The sequence below is a fragment of the Lepidochelys kempii genome, chromosome 1, assembly GCF_965140265.1.
Source record: "Lepidochelys kempii isolate rLepKem1 chromosome 1, rLepKem1.hap2, whole genome shotgun sequence".
Taxonomy (NCBI): domain Eukaryota; kingdom Metazoa; phylum Chordata; order Testudines; family Cheloniidae; genus Lepidochelys; species Lepidochelys kempii.
In genome coordinates this window covers 247470951-247483904 of record NC_133256.1, presented here as the reverse complement: position 1 = coordinate 247483904, position 12954 = coordinate 247470951, and the positions used below count along the sequence as shown (strand labels likewise).

The 12954-nt window shown below is 45.8% G+C and overlaps 1 protein-coding gene across 6 annotated transcripts in view; it reads right to left on the bottom strand.

Moving 5' to 3' along the window:
• DENND2A (DENN domain containing 2A) overlaps positions 1–9981 on the bottom strand; it is a 79742-nt gene extending 69761 nt beyond the window's left edge. For 3 of the 6 annotated variants that reach the window (XR_012156063.1, XM_073322452.1, XM_073322491.1), the window contains exon 1: positions 9619–9981. The gene's annotated coding sequence lies outside the window, so the exon portion shown is untranslated. Of the gene's footprint in view, positions 1–8328; positions 8427–9618 lie in introns of all 6 variants that reach the window. The other 3 variants (XM_073322462.1, XM_073322471.1, XM_073322483.1) reach the window with 3 other exon arrangements.
• Positions 9982–12954: the final 2973 nt, after the last annotated feature.

Genomic DNA, 12954 nt, shown 5'->3' with positions numbered 1-12954 from the left:
ATTCTTTCAGAACACTGTACTCTTCTGGTCCTGCAGATAGTACACACCTGAGTCAAACCTCAGGCTGATAACTGAAAGCTCAACAAATGCAACCTGCACCCTGGAGCAATGGTCTCCATACCACTTCCACACAGGAGTGCAGAAATGTCGCCATCAGGCTCAGAGAAACTATCCTGCAGTGTTGTGGAAGTGTAGGGAGCAGGAACAGTTTAGCTAAATGCCCTAGGGCAAAATCCTAGTCTTATGAAAGGCTTGTCTACACTGGGAAATAACACTGGGTTATAACAGGAGTTAACTAACAACACAATATTAAGAGCAGGCAAGAACCACAACCAGAGGACACAGTTTTAAGTATGACTGTCCTTAAATGTGTAGAAGCATATTTAACATCCCATTAGTATGGTCTGTGTTAAAAGGAGGTAAGATAAACGTAGTGGCACCTTCTGACCTACAAGTCTATTATGTCATTCTAGTCAAACCCTAGATCTCACTGCAAATCTCCAATCCAGGCAGAGCAGACAGGATCTCGCTTTTTAAACCATCACACCAAAACCCTGAACAATACTGAATTCACCTCCTTGTAATGATGAACTCAGTCAGCTGGCAGGCTCTGCGCTTGTGACCCCACGAAGACAATACTAATGCATCTGCTTGGCACCGAGCCATCCCTTCGACACTCACACTCACTACGGCCGATTCGAAAGAGAGCTGTGGTGCTGTGGTAGTCACTGTAGGCGGGACTAATCTCTCCGTTACAATGCATCAGCTCCGCTGCAGGTACTACAGCAAAGGCAACTGCTGTGAAGCAGCCCCCAGGAAGCGTACATTGTGATTGTGGGGAGGGAAACACCAGCCTTCTCTCATGAAGAGAAGCCATGAAGATGAGCCGGGCACTAGATCTTCAAACCAAGGGCAAACTTTTCAAACCTGGGTACCTAACGACCGGCGCTGACATCTATATTAATGGTCCTATATGAGTGTGACCTGATTCTCAAAAGCGCTGAACGCCCAGAGTTCCCGTTGACTTCCTGGGGATTCATGGGTGCTCGCTCAGCACTTCTGAAAACCAGGCCACTTTTATGTAGGTGTCATTGTTTGGATCTATGTTCCTAATTTTCGGCTCCCAGGTTTGTAACTTGGCCAAACAGTTCTATTTCCCCCTAACAAGTGGTGTTTCTTCTAGGGAACTGGGCTGCATAGCTACCAGCACCACTCCTGCTGCAGCCCCAGCCAGAAAGCTGCCAACGCAGCACCAGCTGAGGGACCCAGCTGGCATCACTGAAGTTGGTGGGGGAGCCTGGCAGGGAGAGTGGGGCACCAGATCAGGCAGGAGGGGGACGTATTGCACTGTCAGCTGGTGAGTCACACGGTTGGGTTGCTGGTTGAAAAGTAGGAGAGGCCATAGCAGGGTGGTTGTGAGGGGAGGCTATGGCTGGGGGTGTATTTCTGACTGGTGGAGAGAGGAACCCTCTCCCTGTCTCTCCCAAGTCAGATTTCTAACTCTCTGTTTTTACTGGCTGTATCTACTCTGGTAAACAATAGATCATTAATTCACCTCTGGTTGCAGCTCCACCCAGTGTTAGTGACGGTGAAGTTATAGTGGAGACCATGGTAAAAATGTCTGACACTTGTCTACACTACATCTTCCACCAACGCTACTACCAGCAGTGCTAAACCCATGCCAGTTTATGGGGCCCACTGTAGCCAGTGCAGACAAGGCCTCCAACAGCTTAATTTACAATCCCTGTTAGCCTCGTTTTGGCTTTTACTTTGGTTTTCCATCTCATATATTTAAAGGGCCAGCATCCCACACTGAACTTACCTGCTGCTGAAAGTGAGTTATTGTTGAAGGGGTATCTGAAGCCACTGACGTGAGAAAAGGCCCGTTGGAGAACTCTGGTGCAGCTGTTACTGTCTGATCTGTGCTTGGGTTTGAGGTTTTATTTTCACTTCCTCTGGTTCCTCTGCTTGTGGGCCTCTCTTTCCCTGCCCCCTCTCCCTTCCCCCCACCAATCTCTCTCTGCTCGGGAGGAGAGAGTTTCCATCATGGCTGGCGTAGGGCCAGTGTGTGTACGCGTAAAGGCAGCAGTCAAGAAAAGCCATCTTCTGTTCCCTTTCATCACATAAACATTGCTGCTTCCCAGCACATGAGAACAGAACAGAGCAAGGCCTTCCACAGCTGTTAGGAGAGCCTGAGAATCAGTTAGAGCAAGATCCGGCGCTAACCCCCTCAGTCTCCATTGAGCACAGCAGCTTGCCCACTGATAACTGCTTCTCCTCTCTCCCCTCCAACTGCTCCAATGTGCACACCCATTAAGGTGACCACACATCAAGGGTGAAAAATCAGGGCAAGGGGTGAGGGGTAGTAGGCACCTATATAAGACAAAGCCCCAAATATCGAGACTGTCCCTATAAAATTGGGACATCTGGTCACCCTAACACCCACATGCCTTAGCATCCTCCACCCCTTTGGGAGGTAATCACAGCATACACACGTACCACTATGGCAAAGGTCATGTTTTAACAGACCTTTTCAGGAACTAAACACACTAGGTAACACTTGGGCCTGATTCGCAGTGTGAAGGGGCCTTGGTGTAAATGAGAATCAAGCTCTCACTGTTTAATCCTTTCTCTTAACAAACTTAATCAGTCTAAAGTGAACTTCAGTGGTCATGCCACACTGCTGACTACTCTTTTAACTCCCCGGGTTGAAATTGGGCTGATTCTAGCCTGGCTTCCCTAACCTAAGAGCTTTTTATTTATTTTTTAAATGAGGATTGCATTACAACTGCCTCTATCTCAAATCCAAGGGATGCCATTTGTTTAAATTGCCCTAGAGTCCAAGTCCATTTTGTTATGGAAAATTATTTACGTCAGAAAGGATGAAAGAGAGACTATCGAAAAATATTTCCTACCCTACAGGAAGGAGTGACAAACTTCCGGCATGAATCATTTCTGGTGTCCCTAACTTTGGGTCTTGGTCACACATGTTTTGTTCCACACTGGAGCCATGGTTGGTTGAGAGATGTGTATAGCTACGCTCATGTTGGAGAAAGCTTGGGGATATCCCAGAGCACCACTGTTCTGGACTATGCACCAGGGTTCTCGCAGAGGAAAAGAATCCTTGTCTGCAACAGTCAGGGAAAGCATGCTAGAGCCATGCTATACACACGGCTGTGGCCATTGTGGTTTCAGTCACAGTGCTGACAGGGCCTTGGATGGTTTGCCCTTGCATTAAATACCTGTCTAAATGACTTCATAGCGTGGCTGTCTCTCTATGAAGCTCTCAGTGAGACACACTTCAGAGGAGGTTCTCAACCTGTTCCATACTGGACCCTCTCATATCTAGCTGGGATCTAACCAGAACCCCCTTCCTGTTTAGGAATATGGAAAGGGCAGGGAGGTTGCCACCCTGACATAATGCCATGACCCCTCAGTTGAGAAACCAGGCTTTTACAGGAACAGACTATCCCTTTAATGCCACTAGCCACACATATCTGGGTCAGAATTTCCAAACTTAGGTGCCTAAATCTAGATCTGGGCACCTAAACAAAAAAGACCTGATTTCCAGAGGTGGCAATAACCCTCAGCTCCTGCTGAAGCCACTATTTAGATACTATGGCCACAGGCTCTACAGAAAAAACATGGATTGAATAGTGTGGTACACAAAAAGCCAATCGCTAGCGACTAGAATGAAACTGAACTCATTTGCACTTCTCTAGGCACAAGGAATAGCATGTAGATGAATCCAGTTTAATCCCAGCTGTCACCTTCCAGCTATTTACATATACAGTTAGAACTATTTATATATGCAAAACAAACAAACAAGCAAACAAACAAAAAAATCCCACAAGCAAAACTCCATGTGTGCTGAACCAGTATGCCCTGACCCATTCACTCTCATTTTCTACGGGAAAAATACCACCTCTCCCTGGATCTCATTACAGACAAAGTAGTGCCCATCTTGTATCCTCCTAGTTTGGCAGCATCTAGTGAATATCGAGGCTGGTTTATTTTTCAGTTCATCAGAGTTGTGTAACAATAGGCTGTCAAAGAGAGGAGAGAATGCCCAGCTCCTGAGGGTCATCACCCCCCAAGGGTAGACTTTCAGTCCTTAGGAAACTGACAAGCTGGTTAATGACAAATCTTATGGCAACTTTCACTCTTTAATGCAAACACCACCCCTCCTCAAGCCAGCAATTGGGATTCCGTCAAAAGCTGTAACAACCACTAAAACTTAAATCCTTACACTAAGAAATGTTGTCCTGACGAGCTAATAGCCAGGTCCTGACTAGCTGAGAGCCCCTCTCAGCATCTGAATTAACCTGCTCCCACCACTGAATGAACTTGAAGAAACCTCCCAGCTAGATCCCCTCCCAACAGCCCTGGATTTCACAAAGGGTGGGATAAGGAGAATTATCTCTTCCCAGTTGGGCCTCCATCTGGCAGGGTGATGTTTTCCTTTTGTTCCACAACCATTCAGGAAAGACAGAAAGTGCCAACTGCTACAAAAGAAGAAACAGAAACCACACAAGCACATGGCAACATATCCACAGGGAGCCGAAGAGGGCGTGACATCCTTCAGGTTATTTCAAAATACCCCATCGTATCACCCGTATTTAACCAGCTGGCTTTCTGGGCCCCAAATCAGATTGAAGTACTTCTTAGTTTGCAAAATCTTTGGGACAGGAATTATGTCTGCCTCTGTGTTTGTACAGTGCCTAGCACAACGAGACCTCAGTTCTGATCTACATAAATAAGTTATGTGCCATCATGGCCTGATTTTCAGAGTTCCTCACCCCCAGTTCCTATTGACTTCAGCTTGAGTTGGAAGTGTGCAGCACCTCCAAAAATCAGTGCCTTAAGTAATCTATGTTTATTCTCTATTTTTAATACCAAAATCGTGGACTGACTAATGTGGCAGGCATGGTGGAAAGGTAAGAAGGAAGCTAGCATCATCCTCTGGGTCTCCCAGTGCATCTTATGTTGCCTATTCATTTAGGCTGTAAGTTCTTCAGAGAAGGAAACATATTTTCCTTTACATATAGCACTGAGCATGCTGTCAACACTATACAGAGGATGCAATTGCCCCTCTCTTTTTAACAGAATAGTCAGCATCACACCATGCCCTGTATAGCCTGGGTATCCCAAAGCACTATACAGGGCAGTGAGCTAGATAGTTGTAATGACGCAGCTGTCATTAGAATCTGTTTAACTGAGACAGAGAATGATGTTTGGGACACAGAGTTTACCCCTGACTTCACAAGCAGTCCCATGGGATCTTCAACAGCTACTACAAACAGGCAGAAAGGACCTTGTTTTAAGATCTCAGTTTGAAGAAGGCCATCTCTAACACGGCCTCGTCAGCACGGAGCGCAAAGCCAAGGACCAGTGTGAGACATCAAAAAGCGCTACCGCTTGGGCTATAAACCTGCAGCTTAGTTTATTCCCTCTGTGGTCACTCTAGCGCTCTTTGTTCTCAGTTCTTATTCTTCAGTCCCTCTAAGAGCTGCCTGTTGTCCTGGAGATCTTTTGGTTTCACCTCAGTTAAATACTTTCAGATATTGAAAGACTAAACAATGATAGTCAGGACCTACTGACATACCAAGATTTTGTATAATTTTTTAAATTCATTATTGCCAAGACCAGATGTGAAAACACAAATGATATAATGATGATGACAACTAAGATTACAATGAGAGGCTCTCAGTGTCAAGGGAAAACATTCCACTCCGACACAGCTAAGCGCTGGTTTGACTTGGTGTTACTCAATTTCGTGTGGTTCAGAAATGCAGCCCGCAAGCTTTGTTAGAAAACTCTGTGCCAGAAGCATGTAGATCATTGTGCAGCAATGAACCACAGTCCATTCACAGATATTATCCCAGGATTATACACAACTGGATGAGAAGGTAAACACATGTTCCTGGAACCTTTGCATTCCTGTTGGAGCCCTCAGGATCCCCCTTCCATCTCTCCCCTACTCTCAGAGCCACCTGTCACCCTGCAAAGTGTAACGAGGCTGGTGAGAGCCGGGCTGGGACCTTCTATTTGTGGGCAGGCTATTGGTGTCAGGGAATTGAACCAGAGCTGCATAGCGCCAAGGCCATGCTGCCTTCCTCCCAGCTGAGGTCTTGCAGCCTAGATGCCTCTGTCTCAAGAGCCTAGCAATACCCCTGTGTTAATAGCGAGAGCGGCTATAGAGCCACAAGTTACTAAGCTTTGCCCAGGGTCAAGTACTGTCTCTAGACTCTGCCAACCTGACCAGCAATTAAACTGTGGTCTTGTGAAATGCCATGCAAAGTACTAACCACCAGGCCACCAAGCAAGGCCTATTTAGTGTTTATGATTAGGAGGTAAAAGAAGCCTATAGTCTGTTCCCTTGTGCTACAAGTACTGGTGGGAAGATGCTGCTCCCAGCTATCAGACTCAGGTACTATGGTGATGAGCACAGTATAAATGCCTAGATTCTATTAAGGTTCTTGTATAGCACCCCTCCCTGTGGCATCTGGGCACCCCACAGCTTAGAGTAACAGATAGAACCAGAAGCTCTGGGTCTGACAGGCCATGCCACCTCACAAATTTTGTTCCTCATAAAGCATTTCACAACACAAGAACAGAGGATCAAAGACAGCTGTCAATTCTCTCCCACTCCCCTCCCAGCTGTTGTTCCCACTGAGCCCTATGGCTAATTAATTAATGTTCATTATCTAAAGACGCTATGACACGGAGATGATTTGAGCATCCTTCTAAGGTCAGGTGAGTTCTCTCAGGGTCACCATCGAGGGTAGAAACCAGATGCCATGTTTACTGAGCCACTTAATATAGTTAGTGTTGATAGCTCCATCTATAGTAAATCAAATAAGGACATTTCAAGCAATCCAAGAAATAAAAAGCCAATCAAACTAAAAATTATGAGTGAAATCCTGACCCCATGAGGTAATTTTGCCATTGACTTCAATGGGGCCAGGATTCCATCCTAAGAATTAGCTCATTGAGCATTTTATTGTGATCATTGTGTTATTTTTTACAGTCAGATTAGTGCGAGACAAAGGCGCAGGATTGAAAGCACCAGAGAGTGAAGTCTCCTGTTTAGTAGGAAAAGACCATTGATAGCTGCCAAGCAAGCTCCCCACTTTGCCCTCAGCCCTGAAATAGGGGCAACCTCTAGGGGTGAGAAATTAAACTAGTTATGTGCCCATGTCTATTCAATATTCCATGCCTGTGCCGAATGCCAGTCCAGTAGTGGGTTTTGTGACTAGACACTGGTCCACTGGGAACTGGACTGAGACTAGCAATTTATTTCACATAGGTCTCACTGAACGATAATGAAATAGCTACTATTGAGAGTCACAGCTTATCTGGGCTACATTCAAACCAGTGACCTACAAGGGACTGGTTTTGGATCTCAATATTCTTTTGAAATTTGCTTTTGTTAAGAAAATGCTGAATTAAAAGTACACTGCAGACCGGTACAGAGCTAAGGAACTGACATAAACTGGGACTGTACAACAGGGGATGGATTATTTGAAATAGCCTGGTTCATTTCATTCCATCTGAACCATCTGGCACTGGTCTCTAGGATACTGGGCTAGATGGACCACTGGTCTGACCCAATATGGCTGTTCTTATGAGGGAATATGCTTACCACCTTTGTTTTCTATCTCATAAATCAGAAGCAAATATTTAGATAAAAAAAAATTGAGCAGACAAAAATTTCCTGAGTTTTTTGCATTTCTCTTCCCTCGGGTGATACTCAAAACCAGTTTGCACGTTGCTGCTTTTACCTAATTTCTCAAGTCCCTCAGCTTTACCCCTTTAAATCACACCTTTATCTAAAATCTCCAGCCACGAGAAAGCAAAAGTCCTATTGTCTCTTTCCTGTATATCAGCAGAAATTAAAACAACTTTTCCTTGTACTAAGAACAAAAAAACCCAACAATGTTGTTTCCTTGCAAAGAGAAAAGGAGTACTTGTGGCACCTTAGAGACTAGCCAATTTATTTGAGCATAAGCTTTCGTGAGCTACAGCTCACTTCATCGGATGCATACTGTGGAAAATACAGAAGATGTTTTTATACACACAAACCATGAAAAAATGGGTGTTTATCACTTGCAAAGAGTTTGCTTTGACTCCAGAATGGGTCTTAAAGCAGCAGAGTGAAGATCAGCCATTATTACAACACACAGCCCAACAACGTTTTTTATTTCTTTTCTATTTATCACTGCTCTCCCCCCTATAATTTAGAGGAAAAATGTGCCTGTCAGTTTTTCCACTTGGGAACGTGCTGCTGGAAATGTAAAAGCATTATAAAGGCAATGGAATACTTACAATTTCTCCATCCAAGGGAGACTAACTGTCGTTGAGCTGGGGAAATTGTTTTCATTATTATTATTTACTTCTCCATTGTCAGGAATTCTAATGATGGTCTGTTATGAAGGAGAGCGTGCTTTTGAAGTGTGATGGGAAAGACAGCAACATTACACAATCTTTTCATCCAACATATCCCCCCCCGCCGCTGCCCCCAAGTGGTTTTGATATTTTGTTTTGCTTTCAACCTGGACTTTCAAAATGATTTAGGGAACAGTCTGTTCCTCTTTGCTGCAACACCAATTCTTTTACAATTGATAACTATGTTGAAATGTTTGGGAGACTTGTCCCCCTTTCACACACACAAACACCGAGTTGCTGTAACTGATGGACTTCCACTGAGTTGTTCCTGGTTTACATAGGCGCAAGCAACAAGAAAATCAGCCTCACAGACCTTTGCTCCCTTCCAAAATTAATCATCTTTCCTCACGGCCTCCACCCCATTCCTGCAGTGCAGTGTGTGAAATCAGTCAGTTCTCTAGATAGCTGCGCTTTCCAGATAATTAATTCTTTGGGCTGGGGGGAGGGGGAAATGGAGAGAACTTTAACCATTTATGTTTCATTGCTGGGAAAAAATAAATAAACCAAGAGGCTAATGCAAATACTTCTCCCAGCCAAATCAAAGGGTCGAGTTAGAGACATGTATGTGTACGTGCATATATCATTAGCCTTATGTTGCAGTGACATTAAACAGCTCCAGCCCCGCTAGACTGAGCCTCCATCTGGCTCCTTAAAACATTAAATGATCCCTAAAAAGGAAAGAAAACTCTTATGTGTAAGTCTGCGGCATGATCTAAATTCCTGGGAGCCCTGCACGGCAACTATAGGTGGAAAAGAGAGTGGTGAGATGGGGGGCTGCTTTACTCTCTGTATTACTGATTCCCCACAAACTACCTGTGAGCAAGACCCTGGGCTCTGGCTGTTGACCCCTTTTTATTAGCATCATTGCATTTTCTCCCTTGAAAAAAAAAAAAAAAAGGGCACTGCAATCTGTTTTGTCAATGACCAGTTGGACCAATTGGAGCTAATTACAATATTCCCTCCTCCCCACACCCTGATCAATGCAGCTGCTTTGACAAGTTTGTTCCAAAGCTCCAACGCCATGCGCAGAATGGATCCCCAAACTGCTCCCCCTCTATCTCACCATCCTCTCCCCACACCAGGCCCTTCCTCCCCATCCCCTCTCTTTCCCCTTCCCCACCCCAAAGCCTAATTTCAGAGGAGTTTTGTCACTGGCATCCCCAGTCCTACCTTTCTCAGTGGCAGTAGCTGGGCTGCAGCTCGTTTACCTTCAGTTCTCATTTTGGGGAACTCCAGTTCCAGCCTGGCAGCAGCAGCAGCAGCAACATCTGGATGCATGGCTCCCTGGCTCGCCCCCTCTTTTGTTAGCAGAGTTACTTACAATCCACTCTAAAGGATTTTTCCTTTCACTCGAAAGCCCCACGTTCCCGCTCCATACAGATCAGTTTCCATTCTCAACCACTCCCCAGTCACAAGCAGGAGAGCGGTTTCTTGCACAGAGCCTTTTCCTGCCCCTATTGGCTTTTGTGGAGCTTATTTCCCCTAGATTCTTCTGTTACTTTCCCCCCTCTTTCCTGATTTTGTGACTATCTCTTCAAGCTCGTGACGTTAATTCCACCCCTTCCCCCCCCTGTGACTTTCTTCCCACCCTTCCCTAGCCTGACCCATCCTGACTCCTTTCCAGTGAGCTAATCTGCAGCTGGCTGAAGAACAGGCCCCATTACCATGGAAACCCATGTCCCTGAATACTTGACTGACTTGGGGAAACTACAGTAAACAGGACCTTCTGCTGGACACTCTTCTTTTTTGGAAGGGGTGTGGGGGGGTGCATTAACTCTTTCTGTGCTGCTGCCTTTTAAAATGCTTTCTCGCCTCTGTGAACTGGCCCCTAAAGTCCCAGGAGCTTCTGAGCTCACCAAAAGCTCCCTAGCAAAACAGACTCTCTCCTTTGCTGATCTAAAGGGTCACCCTTATAAAATCAGTAACAGTTGGTACTTGGTTAGTGCCTTTTCTCCAAGGATCTCAAGGCAATTTACAAACAGTAATTAACAAATAGTACTGCTCTGCCAGCCTCCTGGACATGGGATTTGGGGGAGTTCTGCCCAGCACGGTATGGCAAGATTGGGCCCCAAGATTTCCACCAGCATTTTAGGGCACTGTTCTCCAAAACACTACAGCTCACACTGATGTCACTGCAGTATGGCAGATCACTGCATCCGGTCAGCGGTTTATTCTTTTCATTAAGGAAAGTGCAGACTTTTGTAGGGGATCATGCGCAATGCAGCAGGTGAGAAGTAAAAGTGGTCTTATTATTATGACATAGTGCTCCCCGTCCTTAAAGGTCCCCTTTACAAACACACTGATATGCACAAAGGAATCACACAGCCTCCGCTGGCACGGAATGGGGCCAATGTTCACCACTGCACAGGCACGCTATGCAACTGTTGGGGATAGGAAGTACTGTGCCCATGGTATCACCTACCCCAAGCATTCAAAACATATAAGGCCTCAACAATCATGAGACTGGAAGTTGAGAATCTCATGAAATTACCGGACTCCAGAAGCTGAGACATTAGGAAAAAACACCAAATATTGCAAGGCTTGCAATAAAATCACAAGAGGTGGAAACACTGCGTCCATTTGGTGCTGCATAAGAAATGTAGGGAGACAGTATGTACTAATCCATCCTGGTATGGGACAAAGGCTGAAAGGAGGAGCAAAAGGGTAAAGTGACTTGCCAAGGGTTGCATAGCAGACCAGTGACAGAGCCAGGAATTGAACTTGGCTCTTCTAAAACCCGGTCCACTACTTTACCTACTGGACCCTGGTGCCTCGCTTATTGTCTGAAAGTTATCTCTGCCCTTCTGTGGGAGACACAATAACAAAGAGATTTACTAGCCTACTGCTGCTTCAAATTCAGGAGCATTTCCCTCGCTTCCTCCTCTTGCTCTTTTTCGAATGCTACCATTCTGGCCAAGAGGAACATGGCAGAGAAGCAGAGGGGCAATGCTTTCCCTGCTCAGGAACAGACACAGTAGAGAAGGAAGCTGCATGTCAGTGTTTGCCCATGAAAGTGCGCCAGCCTCCCTGACGTTTTGTTGTTGCCAGGGGAACCTGCCACTCCAGCCTTCAGGTGCTTCACTGAAAACAGTTAATTACTAAGGTCTCACTCCTGCAAAATGATTGACATGGGCAGACCTGCAGACCTGCAGAGGGCCCCAGTGAAGTCCAGGAGACTCCACAGGGGGGCAGGATTGTGCCTGTGTGGATCAAATTGCAGGATAAGGGCCAAAAACAGTTAAGAAGGAAACTGGAGGGGGAAAATGGGTGTATTTTTACAAAGGCTTTGTCTACACTACAGAGTTTTGTTGACAAAAGAGTGGAAGCTACAAGCATGTAGTAGATGCAACTTCGCTTCCCTGTTTACCCTCAGCAGTGAGATATCTGCTACAATGACCCCTGACTGTGGAAAAGAATTTTTAATTTTTTCTCTAGTCAGCTGCACCACAACACTTGCAGAGTGCTCTTTCCCCCGTGTAGAGCGCTCCCCCACCCCAGCCAACACTCACCATGCTTTGGGTGTTCACAGAGGTGTGTGCTTGCCAAGGGTCAATGAGAAAGTGATTGGTATGCTACCAGAGATGTACTTTACAGAAATGTTTCAGTGCTGTGTGTGAACTTAACAATCAGGCTTCTGTGCATTGTTCCTTGTGCTTTGGCAGATGTAGCCATGAGGAACACCCCTCACACACCGGCTGAGCGTCTCTGCCAGATAAGAAAATGCCTAAGAGCAAAGAAGACGTGTTCCAGGAGGTACTGCACTTCTCCAGTGCAGAGAAAAGGGAACACAAGGAGTGGAGGGAAGCCGAAAGGCAGAACAGAAAAGAAAATCAGGAGTTTGTTAAGGATGCTATTGAGCAGATGATTAAAATAATGGAGGAGCAAATGCAGATACCAAAGTCCTTAATAATGCTGCAGACTGAGCAGATCCATGCCCGCCCGCCCCTGCAGCACATCCAGAAATCTTTTCTGTGCCCCCCAAAACTCCACCCACACAGTCCTTTCCGCTTTCTGGGACTTCTCGGTTTCCCCTTCACTCCACCCCTCAGATAACTTTCACAATGATAGCTGGACCTCACACAGCTCTGAGAGCCTGCCCTTCCCTGGTACCTCCTTTCCCACCAAGCGCCTCTGTGTATCTGTGTGTGTTGTTTCTTGTGCAATAAAAGCAAAGTTTTTGAAGGGTAACTCATCTTTATTTGTTTCCTACAAATTGAGATAGCGGGCACCACCAATACATACATAGGCAGTTTTATCATTTGCTTACTGGAATGTAAGGCCCCCAATGTCACCATTGCTTCCCAGGAAAACTTCATGTAATGTAACATTACAGCACCAATCACAGAGATATACCTTGCTGGTTCTCATTTTCAAAGTGTTGCCTCAAAGCCTCCCTGATTCAAATTGCCTGCCTCTGGGCCCCTCTGATAGCCCTGGTATCTGGCTGCTCAAAATCAGCAGCCAAGCGGTCTGCCTCAGCACTCCACCCCTGAACAAACCTTTCAC